The sequence below is a fragment of the Ceratotherium simum genome, chromosome 31 (assembly GCF_057802395.1).
Source record: "Ceratotherium simum simum isolate JZ-2026a chromosome 31, ASM5780239v1, whole genome shotgun sequence".
Taxonomy (NCBI): domain Eukaryota; kingdom Metazoa; phylum Chordata; class Mammalia; order Perissodactyla; family Rhinocerotidae; genus Ceratotherium; species Ceratotherium simum.
The window spans coordinates 5035564-5058432 of record NC_141930.1 but is presented as its reverse complement, the minus strand read 5'-3'; the positions used below and the strand labels follow the sequence as shown (position 1 = coordinate 5058432).

The 22869-nt window shown below is 36.3% G+C and overlaps 1 long non-coding RNA gene across 1 annotated transcript in view; it reads right to left on the bottom strand.

Annotated features, from left to right (window-relative positions):
• Window positions 1–5136: 5136 nt before the first annotated feature.
• LOC147913004 (uncharacterized) overlaps window positions 5137–22869 on the bottom strand; it is a 60874-nt gene continuing 43141 nt past the window's right edge. Inside the window, exons 2-4 of the long non-coding RNA XR_015549208.1 lie at window positions 10744–10850; window positions 9116–9227; window positions 5137–5383 (exon numbers count right to left, since the gene is read on the bottom strand). This is a non-coding gene — a long non-coding RNA (uncharacterized LOC147913004). The remainder of the gene's footprint in view (window positions 5384–9115; window positions 9228–10743; window positions 10851–22869) is intronic.

Genomic DNA, 22869 nt, shown 5'->3' with positions numbered 1-22869 from the left:
TTAAAACAAACATATCAATTTTTTATTATAAATTATTTAGTAGGAAAAATAATATGTTTATTTTTAAATTCCAGTCTTTTGGGTCTAGTGAAATATTTAATTCGCATCAAATTAAAGAGTTTACTATTAAAATTCGTGCTGTATTTCTCTACATATTTATAATTCAAACATTTGACATCTTGAACTATTTATTCTCCGTTATTTTTGTGTGTGTGTGTGAGGAAGATCAGCCCTGTGCTAACATCTGCCAATCCTCCTCTTTTTGCTGAGGAAGATAGGCCCTGGGCTAACATCCATGCCCATCTTCTTCCACTTTATCTGGGACACCGCCACAGCATGGCCTGACAAGCAGTGCGTTGGTGCGCACCCAGGATCCGAACCGGCGAACCCCGGGCCGCCGCAGTGGAGCGCGCACACTTTACCACTTGCGCCACCGGGCTGGCCCCTAGTCTCCCTTTTAATTTTCATAAATTTCTACATTTCTTTTTACATTATTCTATTTAATGCATTTCTGTAATTTCTTTTTTCTTTCATATATTTGTATGTGTATTACTTTTAGTTTACTTCCTCCACCTCTACCTTTCTGTTATAAGATAAAATGTCTAATTTCAAAGCCCCATACTACCTCATATTCTTTGTTGATATGTCTTTGAAAATGGGTATCTTCTAATTAGTTATTTTTAAGGTGACAGGCTTAAGCAATATAAATTATTTTAATATTTCCCGTATTTCATCTGGACATTCATTGTTAACCTTATTTTCCATATAAATCCATGTCATCCCAGAAGGGTTGTTAATATTTAGGTACTGACAGATTTCAACTCTCTTGCTATACTGAAGCAACAGCATTTATTTTTCAATGTAGTCAAATCTATACCAGAATAAAATAAATATTCAAATGTTTATCAACATAACTACTTCAATAGTCCAATCTTGGATTAGGACTGAGGCAAATCATCACATGATAAAATAAAATATAAAAAGTAAGCCAAAGATCACTAGCAAAAGAAGAAATGTCAAAAAAATAATAGAGGGTAATGCTTTCCCTTTAATTAATTAAATAATTACCTCATTCCATTAATTAAAATGCATAGAATCCTTATCTAGACACCAGTATTAAGCTATTTGAGAATCCAAGACCCAAGGTTGGACCTAGGGGGATATTTTGAAGAATATGATAAAATATGACTTAATCACGCCAAAGAGCACTTCTTTAATAAGAAGAGAGTATTTGTAACTCATGTGCTAAGTTCTTTCCCTCAGAGAGTACTGGCCATATACACCCTAATTTTGAATCTGTAACCCAAGATTCTTTAGTGTGATCACTCTCTTTGGTAGCACTGCATTTTTTTTTCCAAAGACTTTAAACTTATTTTAGAATAAACAGTCTTACACATTACAAGAACTCTTTTTTTAGTATCTTTTCCCTTATCCAGGGTTCAATGAATATACTGAATTTCATCCATTCCTTACACTTTGTAACTTTTTTTACTATCAAATCTTTTATTCTATGTTTATAAATAGACGAAGCAAGAAGAGCCTCTAATGGTACCTTTGTAAACAACTGTGACCCATCCCCTATGTTGAGTAAAATAAAAATTGAAAGGGTGTAATTAGTTTTTAGTTAATCCTTTAATTATTTGAAAAACCTTAATTGAAGTTGTTAGTATTCCTAAAATTGACTTGTAAGAACAGCTAAACTGGTCCAGTACCTTCGTTAATTACTAGTTAATTGATTATTTAAAATGTATGTATTGGTGCTGAACAATGACATATATTGTTTTCATGGGTGTCTATATTTTCTCCTTATACTTCCTTTACATTTTTTTTTTCACAAGTATTTATTTACTGTTCAGTAAATACTTCTTTTAAATCTCAGTGTGTTGCATTTAAAACTACTTAAAATGTTGATATTTATCCGTAAATTTTCTTTCGTTGATGAAGCACTGTAAATCATACTATTTATGCCCTCTGGGAACTACCCAACATTTTTGGTTTTCCTACTTTCAAAGCACATTTTCTGTTTTTGGGTTATAATTTCACAGAGTAGCAAACATTTATGGTTTACAAAACAGAACGTTGTGACCAGGAAGCAGTTGGCATTATTATTAATAATTGCCTGAAACCCTGATAACATAACTATAGATTACTAGGGAAAAAAGCATGTCTCTCCATGAAATAGTTATTTTTCAGTTTTTTTAATCCCGTAGATAAGAAATAATCGGAAATTTTTGTAAATAAATATGAATATTTGGGAGCAAAATACTTGTTTGCCTGACTTTATTACTATATTAAGGTGAATAAGTAGCACGTACTTTAGTGTTAAATTTAATGAGCCTTCTGCAAAAGTGGTTCAGAACAGTCATCTGTTAATATGTAGAAGGGATTATGGGACTTGAAGTTTACCTTCTGCTCTCACAAATAGTATATTTTTATGTTAAATGCATATTATATTTTTCAAATACCTGCTAGAGCCTGGGATAAATGTCTCTTTTTTTAAGTCTTTGATTACCAAGGATAAAAACTCATGCCAACTTATACCAAAAAGAGAAAGTCAACAATTGAGAGGTTGTAGACTAACGTTTTTGTATGAGACCAAACACTACACACTAAAATAGGTAATTTTGTGAAATGAATGGATGCCTTAACCAACCTTATTGTGGTAATCATTTTGTAGTATATAGGTATGTGTCTCAAATCATTATGTTGTACCTCATAAACACCCGCAATGTTTTATGTCAGTTATATCTCAATAAAGCTAGAAAAAAACTCTCATAATTTGTAATGTCACATATCACCTCTCTTCACATTTAATTCACCAGAGCAAATCAAATGGCAAAACCTCGAAGTAAGGAGTCCAGGAGGTATAATCCCTCCTACAGGAAAGGACAAAGAACATTCGACAGCAATAAAAAAATCTATTATAATGTTTATAATTTTATTGTGGTTAAAGGAACATGGATTATATTATATTGTTATCTTGAGAGAGCTGAAACTTATTTTGTAATCAAATAAATTACATTCAACTACATGTGAATTTGCTCTTATTGGTGCAGAATATTATGTGCATTTTAGATTAACTAGATGAAATCTCACATAACCTTGCTGTAGTCATTTATTGTGTTCTGAAATGTGTATTAAAATATGAATATATATGTGGATTGGTCCAACTTATAATAAAATTATGACTTTTTTACATTGTATATATTTGTATATGCAGAGGCCATATTTGTTGATATCTAATATATATGCACTTATTTCTATCATAACATTTTGTGTTTTTAATTTGCCACTTTTTAAATTATTGTGTTTTCATTTCTAATCTTCTCTTGGATTGACAAAATGTTTTATTGCTCCCTCACCTTTTTCTTTAATCTTTTGCTCTTTGGAAGCTTGGAATTTTCTTTACATTACCTTTCTTTCTTTCTTTTTTAGATTTTCCCGGGCAGGTTTATTTTTAATCAAAGAGGTATGTGTGTGTATGTACCCATTCCCCCTTTCTTTCTAATCTTGAATTGGAAATTTATAAGTGTGACTGAGAAGGGGCAGTTCTTACGGAGAAAGCCATAAGAATCATCTATCACAATCAATATAAATTCTTCCTAGATGGAGATAATATTACCCTAGGCCTCATTTATTCCTACAATGTAGGAATATACCATCCCATCAAGATTAAGAATAACCAGTAATCTTCTTAGGGAAATCTGCCTTAGATGGTTGCGGTAAGGATAACATATCCCTATTTTACAGGTAAGAAAACTGAGGCAGGGAAGGATTAAGCAATTGACTCAAGGTCCCACAGGGTTTGATGGTCCCACCTAGATGGTTTGACACTACTCAGAGACTGCCCACTCCATCCTTCTTCCATACAGCTCTGCAGGGGGCCAAAGCATACTTCTCATCTGTCTCAAGATGGCCTAAAGTAGAGGTTTCTGAAAATACTGTCCAGTGTTCTACACCAGACAATTCTTGATTTAGATGCTTGCTGTACTTTCATTTTTGACTCTAAGCCTTACAACGAATGCTGGCGACACACGCTTAAGGTGTCCAGATAGAGGGTGAGTACATATGGACTTAGGCAGAGAGATTTGCATGGGCTGTGTTTTCATCAGTATTTATGGGTAATGGGTTTCTGTCCCAACAGGAGGTATTTGTAGTTACTGTTTCAAAAAATTGAAATCATTACTTAAAAAAATAACCAGTAATATATATACAATGAGACTAAAGACATAAATAAAAAACAGCAAAAATAAGAAAAAGAGATGAACAACACAAGGAAATGCAATATTTGATTTTCAGACATTAAAATAGCTCTGATTAGTTTATCAAAGGATATAAAAGACAACATTGTGTATTCAAGAAGAGAACTCTGAACAAACAAAAAAGAATACAGAAACAAGTTAATTTTAAAACTGAATTTAAATATCTGAACCTAAGAATCAAAAGATATATTTCAGTTCAGATTAGGTGCAAAAAAAGATAATGAGTGAACAAGAAGAGATCAGAACAAAATATCTAGAATAATGCAAGCAGAAAAGAAGGGTGAAAAACACAGAAGACAAAGTAACAGATAAAAAGAATTCAGGAGAAGGCCTTATATATACATAATGATGTGGATGAAGAAGAGGAGAGAATGGGGCAGAGGTTTGGAAAAGTATTATCTAAGAAAGTTCAGAAACGAGTGAACATCAAGCCACAAATTTAAAAACCAAAGAGAACCCCCAGAAAAACAATTTAAAATATAGTCACACCTAAGGACATCATGATAAATTGCTGAAAATCAGAGATAAAACAATCCTATGGACCGCCAAAAATCCAGATTACCTTCAAGGAAGAAATAATTTATACTGATGGCTTATTTCTCAGTAGACACAATGGAAACCAGAGTATACTGTAACAACTTTAAAATGCTGAAGAAAATGACTGCCCACCTAGGATGCTAAGCTCAGCAAAAATATGCTTTTCAAGAATGAAAGTTAAATGAATACAACTTCAGATAAATAAAGAGTAAGAGAATTTGCAACCAACAGATCCACAAAAAAGAAGATATTAAAAGATATTCTTCAGACAGAAGAAAAAGTGTTCTAAATGGAGGGTTCAAGATGTGGGAACAAAGTACAATAAGTATGATAAATATACGGGTGCACGCAAATTTATTTTGACTGAATAAAACAATAATGCATCATATAATTCATGGGCCAATGTGTGATATCGTCCATAAAGATTTATATAATGAGTAATGGACAGGTACTTATGTGCTGTTTATTTTCCAATCTGTGCGCATGAACAGTCTTCACAGCTTCCGGGCAGCATCTCTTAGTTTTCTTTATTCTCAAATGTCCCCCTCTTGTCTAATTCCAATCGTGTCACTCCAAGCTAAGACCTGCAGGAAATAAGAAAATGGTGCAACACTAATACTTGCAATACTATGGCTCCTTGGAATCTGTTTGTACTGAAACAATGTAAACCTCCTCGCATCTACATTTCCTTAATACCAATTACTTAATGCTGGTACATTTTTACTCATGATGCTACGTCATCTATGGTTCTGCCTGTGAATACTGGCTTTCATGACTCTCTCAAAGATTACTATTGAGCTTGCTTAATGCTGATCGCATATGCAAGTCTCATCCAGAAGGAAAACATAAATAATAATTTGTTCTCTATTTATGTCATATTTACTGTTTAGAACTTTATAGCATAGACGTAGAACACACTATGAAGCTATCTTGTAAGATAGAAATATTGTCACCCTTCAGAACAAAGGGCACGGATGCTTATTGTTCGTTATAACAGGTCTGTGGTCCCTGCGTGTGTAGGTGTCCTCTTGTCTTCTTTGTGCACCCTGCAGGAATTGGAAATCAGTCAGGGAATTGACATAAACATTTATATACTCATGCTGCACTCTGTGCTGTAATAAAGATTTTTATCTCTGACCGAGGAGTCTTGTTTTATTTGCCACCATCCTTCAAATAGTAATAGACTAACTTATTAGCTCAAAAGTAGAATAAAATGTCAGACTCTTCCAGATCGTGACAGTTTTCTTTTGAACTCTTCAGGCCATAGTCGCTGCATTCCTGGAATGAGATCTCTTTCGATGTTGACTACAGCATTGCCTTCCACACTACCATCAGTGGGGAGGATAGACAATGGGGCCATGGACTGTGATAGGAGCAGTCCTTTTAGTGCAATAATTGTCCTTCACTTTTTTAGCGACTCTTATGAGCAATCCGTGAGAGCTCAACAGCATCATATAATTTGGAGGCAAGTGAGGAAATTAATCAGAAGGGCCTGCTGACATCGTCAAGCAGTATTTTTAAAGACTCTGAGAAGATCTAGGCATGGCCACTCCTAATGGACTGTCTGACCCTGTGCTGCAGAGCACGAGGAAGGTATAGGGTGACCTCCCTATGTGTCCGTGCTGGCATCTACAGGGTAGAGAATGCCTGCAGCCACTCTCACCACTATCAGGAGCTGTAAACCAGAGTTGGCAATTGAGTTTAAACATGGATAGGCAAGAGCTGATAAACGGGCACCCACATACAGCTTAAGCCCAAGATTACCTTCACTCCTTGGGTCTAGGGTTCTGGACCATTGGTAGTCCACAGCACTGAGGTCATCCTGTGTTTGACATGAGTGAGGGTCATCCAAAATCAGTGTGTCAGGTTAGTCTAGCAGCCCAATCCTCCACAAGCTCAGACAGAAATACCATATCAGCTGGCAAGAATGATCTACACTCTAAGGCACCCTGTACCACTAGACATAGCCCTAGGGGCCTGGGGCAACCTTGTAGACATGAGTCCTGCAACTTAGATACACTTGATTGACCCTAGACACAGATGTAGGTAAGCAAGAACCCTGAAGAGGAGAAACTGGGATCTGTGTCCACTTGAGACCTGGTCCTGTTTGAGGTACCCCACCTGGAAGGCACTGCCAGCTCCCGTGAGTCCCAGGCAGAGTAAAAGCACTTAGACACTTTTGAGGAAGGCACTGCAAACATGAGGGCCCTTGAGGTACAGGGCCAAGGCAGGAACCCACTTTCCTGGGTCTAAGAGTGGTATTGTGAAAAAGCTAAATCCTCATTTTCTATAACATGAAGTACTAAGAGAATAATTAAAACAGTAAAAGAGAAAAAGAGAAAAGAAATCAATAAATAGTAGCATAGCAAGTTATTTAGAAATATAAGGTAAATAGCACAAGAAGCAACTAAACGTCATTCAAAGTAGTTGCCTCTTGAGAGTAGAAGTTGGAGGAAGAAAGAATATGAGATGGAGAATGCTCCTTTTCATAAGTTTAGTTTTTTAAAAAAATTTTATATGCAGTTGATAAAAGTTAAATATCAATTCAAAAGTCTCAATATTCACATGAATATAATTTCAATTAATAATTGGTGGCTCTTTGTCTTGTTTTTGGCAAGAAAAAATGAAATGATTCTAAGGTGGTATGTGAATCTTTATGTCGAAAAGGAAGGAAAGACTATCAAAGTTGCTTTTAAAGGCCACACTAAAAAAGAAATAACCCTTATTTCAGAAACACAATTGAAATATGTGCACATTTCATCAAATGTCCAAGGGAAGGATGACTGTCAATTGTACATTAATAATTAACAGGTCAATAATCAATAAATATACAAGTGGTAAGAGGAGAGAGAGAAGAGTCAAGGAAAAAAAATTGTAATATTCTGAAAAGCAAGTGTATACTTATATTATAATAAGTAGTACAAACTGTAACTGAAATGGAACTTCTTGATGTGATCTGGAGCAGTTAAGGAAAATCCCAGAATAAAAGAAGCAGCTTCAAAAAGGATAAGATGTGTCATATTTTAAAAAGTATTTTTCTTATTATTCACAAAGGTCATTTTATTTGTGAAACATTTATACAGCTGGTCTTCTTTATATCTTTCTTAGTTTTCATGCTCCATAAATTCTCTGCCATATTTGATACTGTTGTTTATTCCAATCTCTTCAAGTTCATCTGACTTTGCTAAGAATGCATTATTTTGTACTTCTATTTCCTTGGCATCTTTCATCCTGTTTTCATTACTAGACTCTAAATGTCCTATTTTTATTTTGTTTTCTTCTCTGTACATTTCTTGCTTCAGTGATCTCGTCCTTTCTCTTTTTTAATGGTCATCACTTCTAGCCAGATGACTCCCATATGTATATTTAAAGTCTGACTAAAATCCCTAGTACATACAGAAGTGTTCGAGAATACTGTAGAACAGAGTAATTATTTAATGGATACAAATTAGTGAAGGCTAAGAGTATTAGGGCTAAAATGTAGATATGATGTTATAGGTAGAACTGTTTCTGAGTGAGTCATTTTCTTCCTATCCCAAAAGCTCACGTTTTAGACAAATAGATTATCTATAACTTCACAGTTGTCAACATTGCTTCATCTGATTTTTGGGGGATGGTTTTTATAAAAATCAATTTGATTCATGATTGTAACTGTTACCGGACAGTGAGAAATAAAAAAGATATAGATACTTCTTGTTGAGTGTCTATCAGACTAGGAGTTTATCATCGATTAAATTATCTAAACCCTCAAAAACTTTGAAAGATAGGTATTTCTAACTTCATTTTTTTACATGTGAAAAACAGATACTAAGAGAGAATTGTTTGTCAAAAGTAGCAAAATTTGGAAGAAACAAAGACAAGGATGAAGGCCACCCTTAAATTTTCATTTAAAGTATAACATCCTACTTCCTCTGATCTAAAAAGAACAAGTTTCAAAAAGGTTATTACATGAATAATGTACTAATTATCATTTTAAACTGTGACACCTAATTACCTAATGTAATTAAAGGCATATATTAATTTGGCCAATTCTTATTCTTGAAATTAATGGAAAATTAGATATTTAACATATAATTATGTGAAAATTATTAACCTCATTCTTCAATGTCTTTCCTTTTAGGAAAATCTCTGCATATTGATTAACCAAACATATCAGTGAAATCTGTAATGGAAAATAAAAATACAATAACTGACGTTTGTATAAAAGTTTGTAGTTAACCAAAAGTCTAGTTGTTAAGATCTTCACACTACTAGAAGAGAATACATTCATCAGGATAGGTTGATATCTATAACACACAATTCCAACTTCACAGTACCTTTACTCATGTTACGAGGTAGATTACAGGGAGTTTCAGCCCCTTGCAGTCAAGGATAAGATGGTTTCCATTTGTGGTACCACCAGCTTTTATGTAGCCTCTAAGATGAACCCTAAGGTGGAAGAGAAAATAGCAGGCAAGTGGAGGTTGGCTCAGTCCACGAATCAGGGGAGTAAAAGGGCTTGATCTAACACCAGCAATTTCTGCCAGTCCACTCTGGGGCCACCAAATAATCACTTCATTCTTTATTCCACGTGTAGAGCACACTCCTCCACAAGGGAGAAAATCGAAAATACCACCATTCAGTAACTTCCTTCAGCTACGGTCCAAGATCTCAAGGAGAACATGCAGTACTTTCTCCTGCTAAGTCAAAATGGGATTCCTCTCGGTTTGCTCAATCTATGAGCCCCCCAGATCTCACTAATATACTATGGGATAGAGGGATAGAAGAATTGTCATAAAAACTTCAATCAGAGAGGAGGAGATGGGAAGGTTTTCAGCAGTTCCACAGAATTCCTGGGATCTGTAGGGGTCACCACTGGGTTCTTGCCCTGGCAGTGGGGGACATTCTCTGATTAGCAATGTTTCTGTTCTTTGAAAGGAAGTCTTTTTCCATTTTTTTCATGAACTCTAATGCTGCCCTTTAGGGAAGGGAGTGCCTCTTTCTTGACACATTTGAAATTGATCTTGAATGCCGTAGATTTTTTGAGTCAGAATTCTAGAAACTGGACTCATAGTTTCTTTGACAATATACTTCCCCTCAGAACTTAATGGGCTTCCCATCTACTTGTTCTCAGTCAGTTCCTGGTGCCAGTAACCATATATAAATACCTCTGTAGGCATATTCCTGAAATCTGCATCATTTATTTGCATCCTTGCCCAGCATTTATCTCTATTAACTTAATGGCTCCTACTTTGAGGCTATCTAATTTGAGGGGAAAAACTAAAAGCCTGGATCTTAATAGGCCTTTGCTGTTTTCTCAAACTTATTTCCATTTTCTTTTGCTTAAAAGCACACAAATTTTCTAAGACTTCAAAACCAGAAATTCGCAGAGGATTTTCTCCTCTGGGTTCCTTTCACTTTCTTATTGCACTGTCTGTCTCCAAGCTTATCTCCTTCTTGCCAAATATAGTTAATAACTGTCAACACTAACGTTTTAATTCTTGTCAACCGTTTCTCCTACAGCTCACAGCACAGACTTTCTTCCAGGTTACTGCATGTGATGGTGTCACCAAAAGTTTTGCTCCAATGTAACATGGATCACCAATTTTCCAGCTTTGAAAATCAGTTTCTTCACTGTCCAGTCTCTGATCACAAAGCCGATGTCATGTAGTCAAAGTTTTTGTTACACTGGGAGACTATTCTTGGTATCAAACCTGTATCAGTCAGGGAATGCTAACTGCTTAAGACACCCCAAAATCTCAATGGCTCATCCCAGTAACTTGCTCTTGTGACAAACCACTGTGATTGACAAGGGGGCTCTGCTCAGCAGTCATTTAGTTATCCTACTTTCTTCTATCCTGTGGGACCATTATCTTTAGTACATGATGTTCAAGATTGCTATGAAACGTGAAGGGAAAAAGAGAAATAGGACACATAGTACACAGCAGAGATCCATGGGCCACACCTGGCATGCGTGTACATCATTTTTGCCAAGATTTCATTGTCCAGTACTCAGTCATATGATACTGATCTTATTTAGGATGAATGGGCTATTCAATTGATCTCTGTGCACTGGAAGAAAAAGAAAAGAAGGATATCAGTGAACACTGGCAGTCTTTCCTATGAAGAAGTCTTAGAATCTGCTTCATATTAGTTATTTGAAAGTTATTTGTTGACTTCAATAGATAAAGTAAAAATAAGCAAAATCAATTACTTATGTTATGGGTTTTTCCTGGTCATTTTTTAAAACTTCTCTGCTTAGAGTTTTTATAAAGTATACCTTCTTCCCAGCTTGTCTTTTATCACTGGGCATTTTAGTGTAGCAGGACCCTGATTATACAGGGACCCTCTGGAACTCCAGCATTCTGTAGGACTGCTCCTCTTCCAGTGTTACCTGTGTGGCTGTCTTTATAGTTACCTATGTGAGTGGAAGGCACAACCACCCACTCAAATGTCCAAGAGAAGATTAGGGTTTCTTTCTTAGCTCTTTCTATTCATATGCACCAAATCTCATTAATCACTAGGTCCTCTTTACTGTCCCTCACTAATAGCTCTTGAAACCACTCACTTCTCTTATCCTCTCTGCTGCAATCTCCTAACTGCTCTCCAACACCTCCGCCTCCACTCCTGAGCAACTATGCAAACAGGATCACACTGCTCCTCAAATTGCTGCTGCTAACCTCAAGATGAAGCGTGAACTATTCAGCATAGCATTCACATTATTGTTGTGTGTCCAGACCCCAGTGCGCTCTTTATTTATTATCACTCCCCAAATTATATTCAAACCCCTGGCTATTGCTCCAAGAGGCTGACTTTTCTCTTTCTTTTTACGCCCACATTTCCCGTATTTCTACACTGTATTTTACTTGTCTTCTTGTTTGTCTCCTCAATAAAACTTGCCAGATCCTTGAGGACAAGAAAAGTGTTTTATTTATCCTTTCATCACCAGTCCTTAATACATTCCCAGGCACACTGTAGGCACTCAATACTATGTGCTGAATGATTGAATGGAAGCAAATATTAGATTCTAGCCGCTTTCCACCTCACCTCCATCAGTCACCCATGTATTGCAGGGCGTAGTGGACACCTCTCTAACACAGGGCTCTTTATAAACGTCCTCAAAATGCACTGGATGCACAGTTTGCCTAATGCACATAGCCCGGAAACGAGATTTAAGTACCGCAGAACCTCAAGGGCATTTTGAAGTATATATTTGGACCTCAGACTAGAAAGTATCTATATCAGTGTGTGACAGCCGCTAAAATAGAAACTTCATGGCAGGATCTGTTAGCAGGCAGAGAGAGAGACATTTTTGTTCTTTGTTTCTATTGAAGAAGAGGAGAGGGAGATGAGAGGGCTCCAATACTTGAAAAGAACAGAGATTTTTCTACCTTGCTTTTTGCGCTTCTCCCTAAAAATGATTAGTGCACATTTAGAGGCTAGCGAGCATGCGGAGTAGCAACTGTGGATAATACAAAGGGTACGTCTGAGCAGGCAACCTGCATTTCTAGAAGAGAGGTATATTGCTAAAGAGCCATCACAGCTGAAAACCAAATGGCGCTGGTTCTGAGGTTGGTTCTCAAGGTCGGTTCTGTCTGGGCTTGTTTTATACAAGTTTCTGAACCCACACTCACCATCAACACACATCATCAGAGCAAACCAACACAAAGCAGAGCACAAATTCAAGTCCAGTACGCCTGAAGGTGACCCACAGTCAGTATTTTTAAATAAGTATCCCAGGTGATTTTAATGTAGTTGGTTAAAATCTCATTTAAAATATGCTGGTGTCATATATACACATGTGGATGGAGTTAGCCTGGTGGGGTGGAAATATCCCAATTACTAATTTCTTTTTTTTAGGCAAGTATGTACATCTCAACCTTAAATGTCCTTTTAGGCTCAACTTTATTTGTGACTTGGAATATTCTAAGCACATTGGTCACAAAACACTTGATGATTCTTTCTCCACAGTTCACCAACTTACCTATTTCTCACCAGAACAGTGATCTGTCTGTGAAGGAAGGCAAGGTGCTCATTTCACTTGGCCAGAATATTTAAATTTTTGTCTCTTAATGAAGACTGAGAAAGGGTCGTAATTATACCAAATAAAGTATCTCCCTGCTTACAAAGGCCAGCTTCGGAGAAGCAGAGCCAAGTGGGGCTAATTAACACTACCTTCTCTATCAACCAATACAGAGCACATTACACTTTTTATCAGCCAGGAATTCTGAGATACTAATCATGAATTGCCTTCTCTTTTTCCTATTTTGCCTTTTGCTGAATGAAACAATTCAATCACTGAATTTCCCTTTTTTAGTGACAGAGGACAAAAAAGGAGCATAATATGCCCCTCCTCACTTTTTCCTGTTTCACATAGAGAATTGTGTATATTGATTAACATGTTCTTTTTCAGAGTCTCAAATTAAGGTGTGAATCACCAAGACAAGGATCCATTAGTTATCAAATACCAAATTATAATTAATTTTTGATTCTTCTCCCTTTAATGAGTTCAAATGGAATAATAAATTATAAGTATCTGAATTAAGACATGGTTAACTACCGAGTATCAAATTTGCAGATTACGCATGGCAAATATTTACTGAAGAAAAAAATACTGGAGAAATATGAGGGTGGATTTGGAGTCAGTTCCTTTATTCACAATTTCATCTTCTCTGAGCTAAACAAAAACAATTGTAAAGTTAACCTACTGGCACATGTGTTCCAAGAAGATATATTAAATTTTAATATTTTTTCTTAATCCTTAGAAAAGCTCTGAATAATTCATAGAATAAAATGAGGGTAAAGTGAATGGATGTTCACAGGTTGGCTTTTCTACTTTATTCGTTTATTTATTAAACATTTCTTGAGCACTTGCTGTGTGACAAACTCAAAACCAGATTTTACTGAAACAGAGATGAATTGGGTATGGAATTACCCTCTTGAGATTTCAGTTCAGTATAATTTCAGTAATTCAATTTAGTACAAAACAGTGAGTAAGATGAAGTTAAGCAGGTGCTACAAGCAGCATTTTGAAGTCCTTGTTCCAGGTTCTACAGTGAGGCTTCATTATACTTTCCATTAAATTTTTTATTGATATAGTTATAGATGCACATGTAGTTGTAACAAATAACACAAAGAGATCTCTTGTATAATTTTCCCAGTTTTCTCCAAAGGTAATATTTTACACACCTGTAATATAATAGTATAACCAGAGTATTGACATTAATACACATGCAGTCATTGCGTGTTTATTAAATGCTATACAATTTTATTACCTGGTTAGCTCCATGTATCCAATGCCGCAGTCAAGATTCTAGACAGTTGTAACATCACAAGGCTCCTTCCTGTTGCCCTTTTATAACCACATCACTTTCCAGTCCACTTTTCATCCCTAACCCTTGGCAGCCACAAATCTGTTTTCTGTGTCTATAATTTTGTCATTACGAAAATGTTACATAAATGGAATCCCATAGTATGTAACCTTTTGAGATTAGTTTTTTTAACTCAGCATAATTCCCTTGAGATTCATCCAGGTTGTTGTGTTATTTCCTTTTTATTGCTGAGTAGTACCCCATGGTATACATGTACCACAGTTTCCTTGACCACTCTTCATAAGTTGAAGGATACATAGATTGTTTCAAGCTTTGGCCTATTACCAAAACAAAACTTCTATAAACATTCCTGTGCAGGTTTTTGTGTGGGCATAATTTTCATTTCTCTGAGATAACTACCCAAGAGTGCAATTGTGGAGTATATGATTGGTACGTGTGTTTAGTTTTTTCAAGAAACGACCAAACAGTTTTCGAGTGACTTCACAATTTAAGATTCCCTATAGCAATGTCTGAGTGACCAGTTTCTCTGCATCCTCACCAGTATTTGGTGCGGTCACTATTGTTATTCTAGCCATTTACGATGGGTGTGTAGTGATGTCTCTTTGTGGTTTTAGTTTGTAGTTTCCTGATCGCAAATAATGTGCATATATTTTCATGTGCATATTTGCCCTTCTTTTTCAGTGAAAGTTCTATGCATGTCTTTTACCATATGCTAATTGGATTTTTTGTCTTGTTATTGTTAAGTTTTGAGAGTATTTGTATTTTATTCTAAATAGTGTATATACTAGATAGTGGTCTTTAGTCATCTATGTGGTTTGCAAATATTTTCTACCAATGTTCAGCTTGTCTTTTCATCTTTTTCACACGAGCTTTTGTGGAACAAGACTTTTTACATTTTGATAAGGTCTAATTTGTCAGTTTTCTCTTATTGATAATGATTTTGTGTCAAGTCTAAGATCTCTTTGCCTATCCTCAGATCCTGAAAATGTTTCCTATTTTTTGTAAAAATTTTACAGGATTTAAAGTCTGTGATCCATTTTAAGTTAAATTTTGTATAACATGCGAGGTTTAGATCAAAGCTCTTTTTTTTTGGCCTACGGATGTCTAATTGCTCCAGCATTATTTGCTGAAAAGTTTATCCTTTCCCTATTGAATTACTTTTAAAACTTGGTAAAAAAAAAATCGGTTGATCATAAGCAAGTCTGTTTCTGGTTTTCTATTCTTTTCATTAATCTGTGTCTATCCTTCTAACAATACCTCATGGTCTTCATTACTGTAGTTACAAAGTAAGCTTTAATATCAAGTAGAATGATTCCTCCCACTTTATTCTTCTTTGTCAAGACTGATTTAACTATATTATGGCCTCTGCCTTTGTATACAAATTTTGAAATATGCTTGTCTATGTCTACAGAAAATCTCATGGGGATATTAATAGGAATTGCATTGCACATATTGATCAATTGACATGTTTACTATGTTGAAACATCCAATCCATGACCAATCTGTGTCTCTTCACTTATTTAGGTCTTCTTTTATTTCTTTCATCACCATTTTGTAATTTTCAGCATGCAGATAGATCTTTAATATTTTGTGAAGTGAATACCTAAGAATTTTATTTTATTTGGAGCAATTGTAAGTAGTATTTTGTTTTTAAATTCTTAGTTCATTCTCAGTAAGTAAATATACAATTGATTTTTGTGTGTTAATTTTGTACCCCACAACCTCGTTAAACTCGCTTCTTAGTTCTAGGAGAATTTTCGTAGATTTTTTTGTGGATTTTCTACATAAACCATCATGTCATCTGCAAATACAGACAGTTTAATTTCTTCTTTCCAATCTGTATGCCTTTTATTTCATTTTGGCCCTATTGAAGTGGCTAGCTGAAGAAAAGTTTTGAATGAAACTGATGAGAGTGAACATTCTTGCCTTATTCTTGATCTTAGGGGGAAAGCATTCAATCTTTCACCATTAAGTATATTAGCTGCAGGATTTTTTTTTTTAATGTTTTGTATCAAGTTGAGATAATTTCTGTCTATTGCTAATTTGCTAAGATTTTTTTTATGAATGAGTGCTGGAATTTGTCAATTTTTTTTCTATCTAGATTGATAAAATCATATGATATGATTGATTGCACTGATTTTTGAATGTGGAACAAATATTTCATACCTTGGTCATTTGTATTATTCTCTTTACACACTGCTGGATTCTGTTTGCTAATATTTTGTTGGGGATTTTTGCATCTAAGTTCATAAGACATATTGGTCTATATTTTTATTATTATTTTTCTTTTTCGTACTGTCTTTGTCTGGTTTTAGTATCACAGTAATACTGGCCTCATCAAATGAACTAGGAAGTTTTTCATCCTCTTCTATTTTCTGGACAAGATTGCATCATCAAATATGATTTATGTAACGTGGAACAGGACAGTTTTTTATGTGCTCACATTACTGTTCTATTGATATTCCTTCTTCTTTCACGATGCTATAAGATTTTTTCTTTTATCATTACTTTTTGCGTGAACTTCTTTCTGCCCATATTTAAAGGTAAGTCTGCTAGTGACAAATTCTTCTGGTTTTCCTTCATCTGAGAAGGATTCTTCATTTCTGAAGGATAGTTTTAGTGAATATAGATTTTGTGATTGACAGGTTTTTTTCTTTCAATGCTTGAAAATTAGTGTGCTACTTCCTTCTGGCCTCCATAATTTCTGATGAGAAATCAACTGTCATTTCAAGTGGTGTTCTCCTATAAGGAAAGCATCATTTCTCTCTAGCTGCTTTTGAGTGTTTTCTTTTGTTTTTATAAGTTTAATTATGATATATGGATAGAAGTGTTTGAGTTTATCTTGGATATATGCATAGAAATTTTCTCAGTTCCTTAGATCTTTGGGTTTGTGTCTTTCACTAAATGTGGAAAGTTTTCAGCCATTATTTCTTCAGTAACGAAGAAATTTGAGCCCCACTCTCTTACTCCTCTCTTTATGGGACTCTGATGATAGGACCACTGGATTTTTTGTTTTTTTCATTCAGGTCCCTGAGATTCTTCATTATTTTTCAGTCATAAATAAATAGCTGGCTACATATTAGGATATTGTACTTGTAGGGTAAATAGATACAATACTGATTGTGCTTTTAGCACTAATTTATTTGCATCATAAAAACCTACTAATTATTTCAAAATTTGTGATGCTAACCTTTACTGCAAAGGAAAAAATAAACCAGTCCATAGATATATTGGAAGTGCCTCTCCATTGGTGAAAACATAAACTGAACTTAATGTAAGCTTTGAAAGGATAGGGAGTGTAGTAAAAATTGCTAGAGAGGAAGAAATTTAACAAGTGATTTAAGCCCTGGATTTGTACTAATTAGCTAGACGACTCTCCCTCAGTTCCACTTTCTTTCTGCCCCACTCAGAGTCTGCATAGTAATGACGAAGGTGGACTAGGTTTCTAAGGTGAACTAGACACTATCACCCTAAAATGTGGTCTTATTTTCACAGTAAGCCTAGTTTGGCCACTTCCCTCTTTGTTCTCATAGAATCTTTCACAATCCTATTATGGCATGCATTAAGTTGCACTTAAGTTTTTATTTGGTTTTCTGGTTGTTTATTTATTTATTTTTTTTGTGGGGAAGATCAGCCCTGAGCTAACATCCATGCTAATCCTCCTCTTTTTGTTGAGGAAGACCAGCTCTGAGCTAACATCTATTGCCAATCCTCCTCCTTTTTTTTTTCCCCAAAGCCCCAGTAGATAGTTGTATGTCATAGTTGCACATCCTTCTAGTTGCTGAATGCGGGACCCGGCCTCAGCATGGCCGGAGAAGCGGTGCATTGGTGCGCGCCCGGGATCCGAACCCTGGGCCGCCAGTAGCGGAGTGCCGGCACTTAACCGCTAAGCCACAGGGCTGGTCCTCTGGTTGTTTAGAAGTCTATCTTTTCACTAGGATAAGAGCTGCTTATGAGCTAGGCTGAGTCACATTTGTGTCCACATCACGGCCACTTTGCATAGTGCCTTATATATAAAACCTGCCCTGGAAGTGGGGGAAAAATGAGGTGAGGAGGAGAGAAGGGAAGATGGGAACCAAGAGAAGAAGGGAGAGAGAGCAGGAGAGGAAGAACAAAAGTGAGAAGGGAGAAGTGGAAAGGGGCAAAGTCGAGCTTCTGGCTCCTCCTTGGGCGTCAGCCCTTTCTCTTGCTGGTGGAAGTGGGTCGGAGAGGGGCAGAGAGAAGTAGTAATGGAAGACTTGCAGGCCGGGATGGGCGGGTTCCCAAATAACTGTCGGTGGGGAGTCCTGGGTAAAGACTGGGGTCTCAGCACTTTTTGGATTTGTATAGAGTTCAGTGGGTTGGTGCCCCAAGTCTGGGCTTCCCCTCGCCTGCCCCCTGCACGTTCCCTAAAATCACCGAGCCCCATTGTTTGGTTGCAAACTGAACTCAGCTGACAGAGCGAGGCATCCGGCGCAGGCAGAGGTAAGCGCTGTCTGTAGTTCAGGAGCTGTGGGTGGGTTTCATTTTCACAGGATTGATGATTCAGACACCATGCTACTTCTCAAGATCCTCCCCTTAGGTACCTTAAATCATCTTTAGAACAAAGTGAAGTATAAACAAAACAAAACAGCAACAACAACAAAACCCTTCCTAACGAATGTTGGCTGAATGAAATGCTGAATGAAAAAATATGGAGCAAAAAATGTGTGATGATATCATCCTACATCCTCCTACATCCTCCTATCATGATATCTGATTTCATCAGACACAAGAGGGAACAGGTAAAATAAGCCACTGTTTAATAAATAGATACTTATTATTTGCATATCCTTCTCTTCTAGAATCAGATTCTTACCTAAGTCAAGATCTGAGATATGAAACTTCTACTCTTACCATAAAAACTGAATTATTACCATGAATTGGCACATATTTCAAACACAGAGCAAACTGGTTAGTAGAACCTATCCTTTAGTATCTAAGGGGAAAAATGTGAAAGAAATAAATAGACTTACTATCTTAGCACATATTTACAATATTATACTCTAAGGATAGTAGCATCTCATGATTGTCTCCCCAAAGTTATTTTTGGTATTTAAATCAATCTGGAGGCAGTGGATATGCCCATGGATTTAGAGGTTCCTGGAAGATATACTAGAAAAAGCTGCTTAGAATAACTAAATATCCTGGGGTGGGGAAGCCATTCTTCATAACCCAACATAAAAAAACTGGCCAGTGAGTGGTAGATAAGGAATAAACAGTTGATGACATAAGATAGTGTAAGAGAAAAATGCCATTTTTTTCCTTACTATCGCTCCCCACATTTTTGCGTTACTCCTTTAAGCTAAGCTTGGCAGTTGTCAATTTGGTTATAACTTTAGGAAAATTAAATGCAACATGCAGTAAGTTAGCACTGGAATCCGTAAATCTGCTATATATTTCACATGTCAAGTTTTGGAAAGTGCTCAATGTCAAGCAATAAAATTTTGGTTTTAAAAAAGAGAATTTATTTATTCTTCTAATGGTAATTCTAAATACTAAAGACTTTTGATAGTTATCCTGAGAGGAACAGAGTTATAGAAACTAAGCATGAATAAACCTCAGATTACTTTTGGTTCACAAAACATAAACTGTTTCTGCCAAAAATAATAATGAATGCTATAGAATTATCTTTAAGTTTCTTTAAACTTCAAACCCAGGAAAAACAGAGCATCAGACTTTAAAAGTGGGAGTCCATTAGTTAACCAGTTAAACTTGTAGTTGGATATTCTTAGCAGTATCTTCTGATGGTTATTTATTACAGCTGCAAGATGTGTCAAAGGCTCTTAGGGCATGAAATATGATATAAGTCTGACAATACGTAATTTATATAGAAAATACTTCTAGAGAGAACAAGGAGAAGGATGTTTATAGAGATGATCTTGTGTGACAACAAATATATCTTAAAATATTTGAGATTCATAGCAATTTTCTTCCCATTTCAAATATTCCATTTTTACTCTAGTGCTTGCTTTTAAAATCATCCAGCTTTTCTGTGCTTGAAAAAGCTAAAGGCTACTAATGTGAAACAGGAAGACTTCAGAAAACATTATTTATTATGCAAACAAATGTGTTATCAGCAAAGTATGGTATAAATGAAAATTAAAAATGTCCAAATGAAATTTTGCTTCCCCATTGTGAGAAGAAAGCTGCAACGAATTCTAGAGAAATATGACTTATTCACAATGAGAACGGATAAATTAATCAAGGTGTAATTAACTGAAATTTGCATCAATTAAGTGACTTGGAAGGCACTCAGGTACTCGATAGGAAAAAAGCCCTGTTACATAATCTACTGAATTAATATGGTTTTCCTTAAATATGAGGGGAACATTTTATCTTTAAGAAACAGTTTTAAAACAAGCTTGCAGTTCTTTGGAATTAAATGGTTCAAATTCACTAAAGTTGTTCTTTTGGTAGTTTTTTTCTAATATTTTTCCAAGAAATTGTGTAGGTGTCCTGAAAACAACAAACCTGAACGCCATCCTGGAGGACACTTGTAGAATTATTCTTTTTTCTGGGTTGTGGTTAAAAGCGATGGCAGTGACTAATCCTGATGGATGTTTTAAGAAAATTTCCCTGAGAGTCCTCACTGCACTTAATGTTTTGCTATTGTTGAAGTTGTTTTCCATTATACTACATAGCATCCTTTTCATTAGACTCCATGAGAATGACTCCTTTAAGAGTCAAGAATAGTTGCTATTATTCTACTGAACAGCTCATTTTGTTTTTGTATTTTGGATTCTGTGGCTCTTGCAAGTATAAAATGGCTTTGTAACTTCCAAAGAAATAGCAAGGATAGGTACTCTCTAAACAGATACAATTTTAACAAAAGGAAGGTTTAGCTAAAATGCAAGAGAGACATCTCTGCCAACTGTAAACAGAGGGAAAAGCAAAATCGTGAGGGGTGGAGGCCACCAGGCACAAGATTAGCCAGTTTGGTCTCTGCGGAATGACGCCCAACAGCGGAACAGGTCCAGCTCACCGTCGGAAGAAAAGAGGCTGAAGAATTTATTAGAAAACTACCGCCTTGGGTAGGTAGCTGCCAAACTGCAACAACACGGACGCAGCCTTACAGTGAAGAGCTGGACCGGGTCACCCCCTGGATCAGGTGTCACAACATCACTCTGGCCTGAGACCCAAACTGCCTTCATAAAATGTGGTTCTGACCCTAGACTAGAAGCCGGCATAGCTGGGCAGGAGGAACTGCAAATTCATAATACAGAGTAAGACTGGCAAATCAGTAGGAAATTGATGATAAAAGACTCACAGAGCGGCCAGCCCGGTGGCGCGAGCGGTTAAGTGCGCGCGCTCCGCTGCGCCGGCCCGGGCTTCGCCGGTTCGGATCCCGGGTGTGCACCGACACACTGCTTGGCAAGCCATGCTGTGGCAGCGTCCTATATAGAGTGGAGGAAGATGGGCACGGATGTTAGCCCAGGGCCAGTCTTCCTCAGCAAAACAAGAGGCGGATTGGCAGATGTTAGCACAGGGCTGATCTCCTCAAAAAAAAAAAAAAAAAAAAGACTTTCATAGAATTAGCCACAGTACGCTAGCCTCATAGCAACAATAACAATAAACAATAGTAACAATTAAGATGATAATAATCATGAGTTATTAAAAGCACAGGACTGTACTACGTCAGTCTGGATGTAAAGCTATTCATAAGGCACTCCAAGTTTGCTCTGGTCATTTGTATTTTTACAGGAACCCCTTTGGTTCTTTTCATTTTCTGGTTTTATTACATGAACCATTGTCCCAGAATGGGATATTGGAGTTAAGGATTTCTGAAGTGCAACAGCTCCCAGGGATGGCAAGATCCCAATGCGACTCTGGCTGTGGGGGGATGGAGTAGAATGTAGGTGAAGCTGCTAACCGTAAGGAGGTCCAGGAGTAAGGAGGCTAGACTGTTGGATGAATTATCTGTGACGATGATAGACTCGCTCATGGTGATGACAGAAATGTGAACGGAGAGGAAAACCACAAATGAAGTGCCAATTTTTCAATGACTAAGCTTGAGTTACCAGGAGGTCAGAACATGACAGTGATGAAGAAGAGAAGCCAAGTTCTCCTCGGTTTCTAAGTCAAATGCACTTTTATTAGTATTCAATAATTTCTTTATTCATCCACTCATTTACTCAAATTACGTAGTGGGAACCCCTTAAAAGTGGTTCCTATTTTTGCCTCCTTGTCGGACCATTTCCTTCATGCTGTAGCAATTCTGCTGTAGTCTTCTACACTTGACAGAATGCCCCAGAATTTATTCATTTCCCCTCTAGTCTTCACTATTTACTCACCTCTTTTGTAATCTCTTTATTGTTGTGTCTGTAAACACCATCTCTATATTGAAGACCACTCACCTGAAATTCACACTTACGTGCCCCTCTGATTATTTGACATTAATTATATTATTTAAATGGTTAATAATATTTAAGAGAAATCTCGATATTAACATGCGCTAAACTGTACTCCTCATCATCCTTTCAAATCTTCCTGCTTCAGTCTTCTTCGTATCCGCAGATGGCAATTCCATTCTTGGAATCTGAAGAAATAGGCACTGAGTGATTACATAGTTAGGTAGACTCATAGCTGGTTCAATGACGCGAAGATTTCGTAAAAATAAAGTTATGTTTCCTACTGAAATCATAATTTCTCTTCCCACATACAAATTTTCTGTGCCTAATTCTAAACACTCATATTAAGTAGTTGTTTAATTGTGGTTGTTCTATGTCATTTCTAGGTAA